At 35.6% G+C, this 12,088-nt stretch overlaps 1 protein-coding gene across 2 annotated transcripts in view; it reads left to right on the top strand.

The window, feature by feature from the left end:
• Positions 1-848: 848 nt before the first annotated feature.
• The window catches only part of LOC149791323 (uncharacterized), a 233,481-nt gene continuing 222,241 nt past the window's right edge, over positions 849-12,088 (top strand). For both annotated transcript variants that reach the window (XM_089969171.1, XM_089969172.1), the window contains exon 1: positions 849-962. The gene's annotated coding sequence lies outside the window, so the exon portion shown is untranslated. The remainder of the gene's footprint in view (positions 963-12,088) is intronic.

Raw genomic sequence — 12,088 nt, 5'->3', positions numbered from 1 at the left:
CGCAATTAAAGCACAACTATGCCATTGCCCCATCTTTCACTTGCCCCACCTCTTGTATAACGGCTTAAAATGACAGTTATGCAAATTGACACTGTCAATCATCACTCAGTACTTCATTAATGGACCTAGATGTGACTATCACTACAAAAAAACAACAAAAAAACCCCCGGCGTTTTCTCAAATGGATATATCTGATTAATTGCGATGACAGCGTATTATTTTTATTACCTCCGCCATCTTCAGTGTCTCCGTAGGTATTAGCAATTCAATAATAATCGATTGGGCACAAGCCTGCTACACTTAGCTTAGCATCATGACAGACCCGAGTACCAGGCTAGTCTGGTCTCGTGTGTGGAGCATCATGTGAGTCCAAAGTACCAGGTCAGACATGACAGTATATGTACAAAAAAACGAATATTATTGGAAAAAACACGAATATGATCGCTTGAGCAGTGGAAAATGATCGGCAATATGTATATTGACAGATGATGCAACAGTAAAACACCACAGATATCATGTGGGAAAGAGGCGCATACGAATTAATGTGACCTAGGTGAAAACTATAGAGTTGATCATATAATATTCGGAATGACGTCTGAGATCGCATAGTAAACCAGTTATATACTATTCTCACTTGTGATTCTAATGGTGTTGCAGGGTGGACTCAGTGGGTATTGACGATGAAAAAACGGGCACTTAAGCGCCCACGATTCCTCTACCTATACCCTTTTCGTCGCCCCACCTTACACGATATATAGTTTCCGACTAATAATAAGTTTGTTAAATGACTGGCTAGAGTCACCGAACCGAAACCGGTGTTAGCAAGTGCTTCGGGTACCTGTACCAGCGCGATTGTGAAAGTAGGCAGATATTAAACCACAGTAAATAGTACAAGCGAAGCAGAATCTGCAGTAGAGAACATTCAAGATTTAAAATGAAGTAGACGCTTTTTCGAAACAAAGGTATGAAATTTATAGTTTATTTATGTATTTGGTTTGTTGGGTAGGGAGAGTACGTGAAAGCTTGTAAAGATTTGATTGGTCTTCCCGGAATTGTATTGATTGTCCGCCATGATGTTTTATGAGTTAAGAAGAAATGTTTGAAAATGTTATGCTGGTTTTATCTCACCTGCTGGATGGACTATATATTATGTAAATAGAAGGTTTAAACCTTCTCTCCCTATTTTACAACAACTTTAATATTGAAGCAACCTGATCGTATTTAAATTATTGATGGAATTTGATAGCTCAATTACATGTTATTGCAATTTCATTTCAGTGAGAATAATTGCATACAAACCAGCTTGTTTTATTTTTCTTGGCAGCAAAAGTCATTCCTTTACAATTATCTGTGAACAATTTTTAAACCTAACTGTAGGCAACCGTCTACCGGACTACCGCTAATTTCGAGACCTGCAATTTGCCTCGGTATATACTTGTTTATAGGCATGTAGTTGTAAATGCACAAACTGTGGTACTTTTGATGGCTCTGTAATTCTGTTGGTGCATTTTGGATACTTGTGGTCTGTCTGCAGCATACAATATTTTCCAGTTACAAAATTGCATAAAACTCTCAATGTTGTGTACATATAAAAACTATCGCACGTGAAATCAAAATGTCATCAACGTCTGCCAAAATTGAAAAGGAAAATATTATAAAGTACCAAGATGAGTCTTGTTAAAAAAATCTCTGATGATTGTCCGTGTTTAACAGTGACCAGGTAAACACGCTCAATAGTTTCCAACAGAACACATTTTTTCATGTTAGCACTGCTCATTTGAAAACGACTCAGTGTTCTGATATATATCAATTCTCTGAGTATATATTTCATGTATGACTAATATTCATATTTGATCTATCCAGATTTCCAGTAATGGCTATCGAATCGTAACTGGTAAAAGATTACCTTTTTTAGAACGAAAGATAAAAATGTAAAATCTATGAATCTGACCCGCTAATGCATATTTTAACATAAATATGCTGCATGACAGGAACATCCGTATAGTTGGAAATGTTGAAACTTAATGTAAAAAAATGGTAAAACATACTCGATAAAACTTTCAGTGAAATAAAGTATCTCCGACGCAATTTGGGCACAACTATGCAATTGTACAATATCTCACTTCCCCCGCCGCATGTATAACGGCTTAAAATGACAGTTATGCATATTGACACTGTCAATCAACACTCAGTACTTCTTTAATGGACATATCTGTGACTATCACTACCAAAAAAAAAACTCGGCGATTTCTCAACTGGAAATAACTGATTTAATGCAATGCCAGCGTATTATTCCTATAACCTCCTCCATGTTCAATTTCTCCGTTAGGTATTAGCAATTGAACAATGCGTGATTGGGCACAAGCCTGCTACACTTAGCAGAGCATCATGAGAGGCCCGTGTACCAGGTTAGTCTGGCCTCGTGAAAGGAGCATCATGGGAAGCCAGAGTACCAGGCCAGACATGACATTATATCTACAAATAACGAATATTATTGGAAAAGACACGAGCATGATCGCTTGAGCAGTCGAAAATGATCGGCGATATGTATATTGACAGATGATGCAACAGTAAAACACCAAAGATGCCATGTGGTAAAGAGGGGCATAGGGAAAGATGTGACCTAGGTGAAAATTATAGAGTTGATCATATAATATTCGGAATGACGTCTGAGATCATATAATAAGCCAGTTATATAACATTCTCACGTTGATACTATTGATGTTGCAGGGTGGACTCAGTGGGTATTGACAATAAAAAAACGGGCACTAAAGCGCCCACGATTCCTCTACCTATACCCTTGTATTCGCCCCACCTTACACGACATATATTTTCCGACTAATAATACGTTTGTTAAAAGGCTGGCTAGAGTCGACAAACCGAAACCTGTGTTAGCAAGTGCTTCGGGTACCTGCACCAGCGCGATTGTGAAAGTAGGCAGATATTAAACCACAGTAAATAGTACAACCGAAGCAGAATCTGCAGTAGAGAACATTCAAGATTTAAAATGAAGTAGACGCTGTTTCGAAACAAAGATATGAAATTACTAGTTCCTTTATGTATTTGGTTTATTGGGTGGGGAGAGTACGTGACAATTTGTAAAGATTTGATTGGTCTTCCCGGAATTGTATTGATTGTCCGCCATGATGTTGTGTGAGTTGAAAAGAAATAATTGATGATTTTATACTGGTTTTATCTCACCTACTGGATGGACTATATACTATTTAAATAGAAGGTATAAACCTTCTCTTCTTGTTTAAGAACAACTTTAATATTTAAGCAACCTGATCGTATTTAAATTATTAATGGAATTTGATAGCTCAATTACATGTCATTGCATTTTCATTTCAGTGAGAATAATTGCATACTTCTTTCTCTTTTAACAAACCAACATGTTTTTTTTTTTTTTTTTTTTTTTTTTTTTTTTTTTTTTTTGCAGCAAAAGTCATTGCTTCACCATTATCTATGATTACTTTGGAAGCATCACTGTAGGCAAAATGCAAGTGGAAATAATGTAACATCAACTCATTTGACATGAAGACAGTTTACTTTGATGATCCGTGGAAATTTTATTGTTCAAATGCAAACATATATATTTTCAACAAGTTTCCTATTTGATCTTAAAGCAAGTAAAGCGTTCTTTCCCAAGGAAATCATCTAGTTGTCCAATTATACAATTTCTTCATAAAATTCCAATGAAAACAAATACTCAAAAGTAAACGAAAATTTGCTATTTGCTATTAAATTTCTTTCCAAATTGTGAATTTCATTTTTGCAATAACTGTTTAAAATTGTCTGATTTATTCATCACCAAAAATGTTCATTAGAATGATTTAATAATTTATTTTATTAGTCAAGTGTGTGCTGTCTTAAATTATTTACTCAGATATATCTCGATAATTGCTGGAGTACAACCAAACGTTTTCAGTTGTCTTCTTCGTCATAACAAATATTTTGTTTTAATTTTCTTTTATTTATTTGTGGGGACACATCCAGATCCGCAACTGTGAAAACTAGCTGACGTATGAGGTGACCCACACACATATGCACATTTTAATGGTCCGAAAAGAGAATGGCGTTTATTTATGAAATTGGTTCCTTTGGTTCTGTATTTTTGCTGTGTGTATATTTAAAAAAGTAAAACGGAATTGGAACAAAAAGTAGTTTGGTATATGGCTTATCTTGATTTCAAAATTACTTGAAATAATTCTTTGAAAAAATCTCAGTGTTGTTTCTGTTTATATTCTCTTTAACGTTCATAATAGTTTTGTTCTTGTTATAGTTGTCTAATTTTTATACCTTTTTAATGAACAGTCATATTAAAAGTGACTTTTACTCCACTAAAGACCTTTTGTAAACAATTTGTCCTAAATAAAAATAGCTCCGATCTGATATCCTCTATGGCCCCCATAGTGGCCATCTTGAAGGACTTGGCATTGCCATTCCTACCAAAAGGATGCTCTTGTTTAAATGAGTTGGCACTCAATTAGATAGGACGCCTTGTTTGTCCTAAATAAAAATGATGACTATCAGACATCCGGTATGGTCACCATGGAAGAATTAGTGAAAATCTTGTTATCACTTCTTATCCTGAATGCAGTCATATTAACATGGTATTTTCACTACGAGACGTCTGGTCATATATATCAGGCCCTAAATTAAAATGGTGACCATCCAAGATCCAGTATGGCCGTTATCATATCCTACTAGTGCATTCATACAGAGCTGTTAAACATGGAGTTCTTGTCCATCTTCAAAGCATTTCTTGTTGACTTTATCCCATTTCTGATTTGTTGTAGGTACGGTTGAACAGCAAATATCTCATTTGCTCTGTCCTTACTGTTTTGTCCCCCTGTTTGAAAATTTAGGGGGCACACACAATTTGAAACTGAAAAATAATTGTTCTCACTTTATTTGATTGGAGAGCAATGATTGTCAAGAATGACGAAGCTGGTTCATCATGGTTAAGTGGAATTTCTTTGATGAAACGGGTATGTCTAATCACATGTAGTCGCATGTGATATATATATATATATATATATATATATATATATATATATATATATATATATATATATATATATATATATATATATATATATATATATATATATATATTGATGAAACTTGACAGTTCAACCTTTGATGTGGGCGTACATGTTATACGTGCTGCTCATGACACTCATATGAGCATTTTAACCCACCAAAAACAGTCCCTTCTGAAACCCTCCCCCAATCCAACAAGAAATCAAACCAGAGATAGACAACGTCGTACACCATAATGGCTATATGCGTGCAAATGCTCATTTAGAATAGTTCATCAGGCTACTCAACCAAAATTACATTTAAATTAACCAAATAATGATGATTATTCTTGGGAAATAAGTTCATTTGTTTAAATTGCACAGGATATGATGAAAAACAGGCAATTATATATTACTGAAATGTTGAAAATGTGGAATGTATGTAATTTTTTCAGATGCGCTGAAAGAAGTATTTTTTTTTCCATCAATCATTTATTCATTCTGATACTCAACAATGATATAATGTCCTTTGATTATGCAAGTATAGGGTAATTAGATTGATAATTATTTTTGGTATGGGAGTATTGTGCAAGCACAAGCAATACAGAGAGGAACAAAATAATATTGAATGGCAGCAGTATCGCAGCCGTTGCTTGTATATTTTCGTGCCCTTGTCATTGTGATGCGAATACATCATCCTACATAGTGGAGAACTCTCATTAAGACGCAATCCACTCGTGCACTTAGTGTGCCAAAGAGCATAGCACGAGCAGATCCGTTATCTTAACCAGAGACAAATTGTTTGCTACGAATGTTTGACCACATTGCCGTCTCACTTCTACAATATTATATCTCAGTACTAGATTTATCCGTTTATTATATGTGTGTAACTTCTGTCCTCTTTAAGAATTTAGTTGCTTGAGGGTCCTTTTACCACGCTGTATCCCACCCCCTTACGGGTTAGGGTACAATCATATCCTTTTGAATATACGTTTGGTTACGGGTAAATCGTTTGTGTTAAATAATGACGCAGCTGAGGCTCTACAGTAAAATGCTAGGAACTGGAATTCCTTTTTCTGAAATAACTGACCAAGCATCAACTTGGTGTTTTATCACCTTTATATTTTAATAACTGTTCGCGTGACTCGCGTCGTATTGTTATTGTGTATGTGTCTGCATTGCTCCTCAATAAAGGTTTAACAACTGGAGCTTCTTATACTAATAAGTGTATGTGTATGTGTTTGCGTGTGTGTGTGTGCTGGATTTTTAATATACCATTAACAATTTTCGTATCGCTACGATGTCTGCATTGTGACAGTTTATAGTGATGTCTAGCACTGGGGCATCATCCCGCAGATATGTAACATCATGCCCCACCCAGTCACATTATCCTGATACCAGGCCGACCAGTCCTAACACTAACCTCTCAATGCTGAGCGCCAAGCGAGGCGGCTGTTTGTACCATTTGTTAAAGCCTTTGGTATGAATCGGCCAGGGATCTAATTGGCGACCTCCCTTATTCGCATGTTGATCGAAATAGCTCTAACAATCGTGCAATATTTTAAGCTGTTAAAGTCTCACATGTTGAACATTTAAATGATGTACAACTGGATTGTAATGACTTTGGTTCAACCAGTCTTCACAAGATAGAAATATTAAAGAGTGCGGACATTAAAATGTCACATCTACAGCTACAGGAAAATAATGAATTAAAGCAGCTAATATGTGAATATGAGCACTTGTTCCCAGATGTTCCAACTCGAACAAACAAAATCTGCCATGATGCTGAAATTGTGCCTGTAAAACAGTACCCTTCCAGGACGCATCATTTCAAACTGGAATATTTGAAAAAAAGTGGTTATCTATTGGAGAATGACTTTATTGAACCAAGCAGAAGTAACCGGAGTTCGCCGTGTATTCTTGTGCCGAAACCACCTTTTTGCATCTTTTCCAAATTCTCAGATTATTACTGTTAATAGCTATTTTTTCATGTGGTCATACTTCCTGCTTGTTCTGCTTTTTGTGCCCTGATATCAATATTTGTCTCGCAGCCGAACGGTTGCTGATCGAAAGAGTATACAATATTCAGATAACTGTATATAGGACTCAGCAAAAAGTTGCAACTTCAGCCTTGACATCACCACAAGTCTCTAACTTAGTTGTCCACTTTTACCTGTTATAAGAGTAGTAAATTGTTCAAAATATGCCTGATTGCAAAGCCATACTTCATCTTATAACAGGTGAAAGATCCATAATCCAGCCGAGAAATTAAGTAGGAGGCTTTCTGGTTATTTTCTCTTGCATCAATAGAGATAATTCCATAATTAAGGATTTTGGTTGTAGATATAACATTGGGATGTAACAGTTACCGTGCTATCGGCTAGTCTGGTCGGATCAGTTATTATATTTTCCTTGTCACCACCTCTCAGAGATTTTGAATTCAGTGCCGATCAAGTCACCCATAATTATAATATTATCAAAGATATTGAAGCCCCGTTCAATGATGATATTCAATAAATCCCAGAAGAGTGACGGTAAAGATGGATGACAATAGATTAGAAGTATCATATATTTCATACTTTTACACATATTTCTATCCATGTCACTTAAAGTTACGTATCAGCAGATTGGTAAATGTTTCAAAATCATATTTTCTGAAATATGGACCATTACGCCTGTTGCAAGATTTGTTGGATGACACCTAATTGGTTTATGATAACCGTCAAACTTAAGATCATCGTCGGTAATGTAACAAACAGATAAGATTTCGTAAATGCAACAATATCAAAAGCATCAAAAATATGTAGTGACGAAATTCTATCATAGCGAACAGATCTAATATCAAAACATGCATCATAGATAGCGTAATATCCGTTGATGACGTAAGCGAAAATCTTTCATCTATTCGATCTGAACATCGCGACCTGACGGAAATGAGTGAGTGATATTTCGATCGGCTGCTGTAATGGAAAAAATGTCGTGTTACGAACATTCACGACGAATCAACTGGACATTGACGAAAAAGGCAGAGGGATCTTCTAATAACTTATGAAGCTGAGAATGATGGGTAGAAAATAAGTATTTATTTCCTTTTAGAGTGCATATTGAATTAAAAATTAATGGTTTAATTCACCAGTATTAAATTGAAAAAGCTGGTATATTTCCAGTTCATGCGATTAAACAAAATCCCAGACCCCTCCCCACCCCCCGAAAAACAACAAAGAAAGTTTCTGGGAGTTTCAGTCTCAGTTTCGGCACTGGGGACAGTTTCATATAACTAATCTGTAATTTGTGCGCGGGTTTCAACTTCGTGACAGCGAGGTTCCAGAACAAAATATTTGAGAGATTTTAAAATAAACATTAAAGCTAGAAATGGAAATAGCCTTGGCTATATGGGCCAAAGATCGTCCCATTCAGGGAAGCAAATGCTGTCTGACATTCACTCTGTACGGAGAGGAGTCAATGCATATCGCAGGGTGGGCATGTAATGGGGATGTATTGCACAGGGGCTCGTATCGTTGCTTAAAATTGAACTTTCATACGAGTACTATATAATAACTTTATATAGAACATGTATGAAAGATAAATTGCAAGCAACGATACGAGCCCCCCTGTGGTTTATTGCACAGGGTCTCGTATCGTTGCTTACAATTTACCTGTCATTCATGTACAATATAATAACTACAAGGGAGGACACTTTTCTCCTTTCTCGAGACGTATTTAAGAATAAACGATGATATTTAAAGTTACATTTCGCATAACGTTATAAATTTGGTACCGATGTTTAGGTCAGACATTCGACTTCGTATGCGTATTAAAAGTTTGGTTTACTATCGTACCTTTCAGGAATGCCATACCATTTTCCCACGCTACTGCTTGACATGGCCATGATCGCGCCTGCTTAATATGCAAGTGGAACCCCGCTGAATGGTTAATTTATTATGCCATTCGAAATATAGCAAATGAGCGAATTATTTACTTGATATTGATTTGCTGCAACTGCATAATACAATACATCTTCTCCCGGTACACAGCTTGCAACATATTCATTGCTGACCAGTTTTACGCTACAAGCAATTAGTTTTCTTTACTGCAGTAACGAACTGCAGGAAACATTTCACGTGCAAAATCGATACTCCGCCAATATTTTCTTGACTCTGAATATAATTGAAGTTGGTCCATTTGATCTTTAGTGACTTTAAACTCATCTGTATTGGTTGGTGTACAGAAGAAACGTGTATAAAAATGGTTCGTTTTCTCAATCTTTACGTCAGAAGTGACGTTCCGCTGAATTTGAGCTGGTATATTAGCTGATTATTCATTTTTATTCTTGACATTATTTTAAGTTTTTACCATTTGGTCGCACACATTCAACCCCCATCAACCGATGTATCTATCTGTCTGTCTGTCTGTCTGTCTGTCTGTCTCTTTCTCTCTCTCTCTCTCTCTCTCTCTCTCTCTCTCTCTCTCTCTCTCTCTCTCTCTCTCTCTCTCTCTCTCTCTCTCTCTCTCTCTCTCTCTATATATATATATATATATATATATATATATATATATATATATATATATATATATACACACACATTCGGGTTCAAAGGACAAACACCCACCAAGTAAGGATCCCACAACTTTATGTGACCCTAAAGATATAAATCTAATATCCCAAAACTAGTGTTCCTTACAATAGCAAGCCCAGCCACAGTAATGCATGTTTTCTCACTATGCCGTTGTCTTAGCAAGGGTTAGAGATAAGGGATTTTAATTAATTTAATTGTTGTGGCTTATCAATGGGCATGAACTGGTCCTGGCTCAGGTAGCCCTGGAAAGACAAACAACATAACTGTTCCTGTTGATGGTCTTGGTTAAGAAATATCCATGATGCGGGGGTTGATGTACTGACCAACTGCCAATACTAACAGCTAGAATATGATATGCGCTAAGAGAGAAATGTTGCTGATAACTATATATGTATGTGTGTGTGCGTGCGTGTGTGTGTATGTGTGTGTGTGTTCTTTTCGCAGTCAGTATGACACATAACTGTTAACATTGTGTTATGGGCTAGGCCCGCAATAAATCGCTAGCCTGCGATGGGGATTGATGTTTGCGCTTGGGCATGATTTATTTAGAGACGATTTAAGTAGCTGGTAATGCCAAAGTTCAAATAATCCTGAGAGAAATGTATGTCATTTGAAATAGGTCTCGTGAGTTTTTCCAGGATAGTTATTAAAAATTAATATATATATATATATATATATATATATATATATATATATATATATATATATATATATATATATATATATATATATATATATATATATATATATATATATATATATACATTCTTTACAGCACTGTATACAATGATTCAAGCAACCGCGGTCAAGACAATAACGGCCCAAGTATAATTGGGATGAACATATTTATAAACTTGTCAGTTTTTAATCCCTGTGTGATCCAATATATAACAATTCACTTGAGGTGGCTCATTAAATTATTTCGAATATTTTCCATATCGAACAATATGAAAATGAACTATTTAAATTGAACTTATTTTCTGGAAATAAATTCTAAATGAAAGTTGCTGCTGTGATAACATAATTTGTTTGTTATTTATGTTAACTGCTAAACCTCGAAGACGTACTAAATGAGGGTAATAATGGTGGTTGATTAAAGGCTTAAGGCACCGTGCATTTTATTATCTGATTGAATAAAAATTTTGACATATGGATTTCATATTATTTATTTTTTGTGCATACAATATTAACACAAAGGTTGGCGTGTCGGCTACAAATATATACATGCTAAATGTGTGTGTGTGTGTGTGTGTGTGTTGGATTTTTAAAGTAGCTTTAAAAATTTTCAGTCATATCGCTACAGTGTTTGTAGTGTGGCAGTTTATAGTGATGTCTAGCACTGTCATGTCTGCGGCATGATGTCCCACCCAGTCACCTTATTCTTGCACCAAGCAGACCAGTCCTAACGCTAGCCCCTTAACGCTGAGTGCCTAACGAGGCAGCTGGTAGTACCATTTTTATATGTATTTTGTATGATTCGGCCGGGATTCGAACCCGCGACTTCCCGCATCAGAAGCGGATGCTCTAACCATTAGGCCACCGGAGCGGTACACGCTGAATTGTGTGATTATACAGTTGCATGTATGTGCTAGGGAAGAGTATCATGTGATACTTATTTCAAATATCGTTATGTTTCAGGAAAGGGAATTTTGGACATAGAATACATAATGTTCCATGAACACTTGATAGTTATATGTCTGGTCTCACGTTATATGGTCTACTAATTGTGATTCCGCGATTTTATTCATTGGTTATATGCTATGACGTATAATATATGAAGTTGAAGTGATTTTCAATCGTGTTAAAGGAGTGTGTGTGTTAATCTCAAAGGATTGACAGAACCAGAAAGACATTTTGTCATCGACATCTTTGTATTCTTCTAAGCATATACATATATATATATATATATATATATATATATATATATATATATATATATATATATATATATATATATATACATTGTTTAGCAAATAATTATAATCATAAATAAATTGAGATCAACAGTGAAATTGTATCAAAGTATTTCGATATCTCTCCTGGCCTAATTGTTACAGTAAAGTTATAACGAAACTGTTGGTGCATCTTGGGAATACCTTTGACACATACAATGTGTGAACTAACTTAATGAAACCAGATTTGTGTTTTAAAAAGTCTCGTCTGCATGTGAGATTCACCGTAGAAGATTAATAAATAATGGGTATTCAGGTATGCAATATTTCAACGATCAATCTAAATGTCTGAGCAGGACACAGCTGAAATGTTGGCCAAGTCGTCTTCTGCAGAATTTACAATATGCGCTGTTACTAATGATATCAATTGTAACACTTTACAAGGCAGCCTGTCTAACCACCAATTGTGCAGTTCGGCCCTTTCCATCTGCTGTGACAGTCGAAAAGATAAGAACCGTTTGCATTGCTACAATTACCATCATTTTGGCAAGGAGAACTGTCGCGTTCATTGATATCTGAAATTTGTACAATAATG

This window comes from Sinohyriopsis cumingii, chromosome 9 (genome assembly GCF_028554795.1).
Source record: "Sinohyriopsis cumingii isolate HCF-2022 chromosome 9, ASM2855479v2, whole genome shotgun sequence".
Lineage (NCBI taxonomy): Eukaryota > Metazoa > Mollusca > Bivalvia > Unionida > Unionidae > Sinohyriopsis > Sinohyriopsis cumingii.
This window is presented reverse-complemented; position numbering and strand designations above follow the sequence as displayed.